Source organism: Myiozetetes cayanensis, unplaced genomic scaffold (assembly GCF_022539395.1).
Source record: "Myiozetetes cayanensis isolate MyiCay16 unplaced genomic scaffold, myiCay2020 scf14, whole genome shotgun sequence".
Taxonomy (NCBI): Eukaryota; Metazoa; Chordata; class Aves; order Passeriformes; family Tyrannidae; genus Myiozetetes; species Myiozetetes cayanensis.
Window position 1 is genome coordinate 11,889,100 of NW_026087048.1, and position 1,777 is coordinate 11,890,876.

Below are 1,777 nucleotides of genomic sequence, written 5' to 3' on the forward strand. Positions count from 1 at the left end.
TCTTACTGTTTTTCCTGAATCATCCTTCAAAGTGGTTCTTCATGCACCTGCCTTGCTGTCAAGGAAACATAAGAGCTACTTAAACCTCCAATATCTCTCTGAATTTAAGGCAACAAGAGAGGAAAAAGCCTTCCCTACCATTTGCAAACCCCACTACCTGGGGAAGAGGTATCTTGATGAGAACACTCACCCTTCATGGGTTCTTTGCCCTTGGTTGGTCCTTATTTCCAATTGCTGCATTCTATACTCAGGAAGAGTAACAAATTCACTCTGAATGTACTGAAGTTGTTCGGCATGAATTGCAATATCTTGGCAAGTCTTTCCAGAACTGTCATCAATTTCAGTAGTAAAAAGTTCAAGGAGCAGAGCTGAGATCAACATGCATTATTTCTGTGAGTAAACCTTTTGCAGATAATGTGGCTTCTTATTATCTATTTGTTTGGGGGTTTTTTGATTTCTGTGAGCCACAAAGGTGGTAGGTGAAGTTCTTTATTGCAATAATTTAAAGGATCCCTTTTCTGAGTGCTCAACAACTTCTATCCAGAAGGAATTAAGAGCCCTTAACCTTCAGCTTCTGCCCTGCCAAATTGGAGTTGGAAATGTCTTGGGAAAGAGTCTCGTGTAGGTACCAGTTTAAAAATGTCCAAAAAGATTCACATTTTTCTCTTATTTTGGTTGCTACCCAATTAATAAAATTTTCCTTTCAAGATAAGAGGTTGTTTTTTGGAAAAGACAACTCAGTTGGTTAAGGTTTTGGAAGCATGGGGGCAGATGGCTTGTCAAGAATGTTCTTTCAAGGATTAACATGCAGTTGTCTTGTGAGGAAAGGCCAAAGCAAATTAGACGCCTGGATTCAATTAATACCTTCTGCTGCCTGTCCTACTTCCCTTTCTCTCAATTGCTGTTTCTGTGGCGTTGTGTTAAGTGCACAGAAAATAGCTTCTGAGCTCCTTAATTTCTTCCTGCTGAAATTAAGTAACCGAAGAAGGGTACAGAAAATTCCGAGCTCTGGGAAGGTGAACAGCCAAGGACAGGAACCAGTGCAGCCATCTGGCTTTTAGCTGGTGAGTTATCACTTCCATCCTGCTGTTGTTTCTCTCCCTTCAGTGAAACAGGTCGGAGAAGACCAGCTGGGGACATGGGACCATCTTAAGAGCCACAGGTACACGGTGCTGCTGCTGGTAGAATTCCATACAGTGCATATAGAAAGCACAATTTAATTCAGAAGTACTGGGATTCCCACGTACTCTCATTGGTGCTTTCCCTTACAGAATAACAGAGACCTTTAAAAAGTAAGTGTGGTTGCAAGGTAAGACTTGGTTCTGAATGGCCTTGTTATTTTCCTGGTGATTTCCTCTGAGATCTCTGGCCAGAGGAAGGTTAGGAAAACCTGCACTATATTACCCTCAGCTTCCTGCCTCGCCCTTGGAATACCGTGAGAACTCCTTCCCACTCTGTGTTTGACTGCTGGAGTTGAGACGGCTCTCTTAACTGCTAGTAGACAGTTACCGTGACAGGTTTTGACTGTCCTGGAGGTTCTGTGTTTTGAATAGAAAAACTAGAATTTTCTAGGTTTTTGACAAACTGCTGCATGCCCCTTTCTCTGCCCCTTGCATATTCCCTCGGGCAGTGTTTAGTTGAAGTCTTGTAGATATGTTTCTTCTTCCTGGGAAGGTAAGGCAAGGCAGGGAACAAGTCTTGGAGAGAAACAATGAAAACATAGCATGGGATGTGCTTCTGATATTTTTTAAGTTAATGGCTTAAAACAGGAGCATAC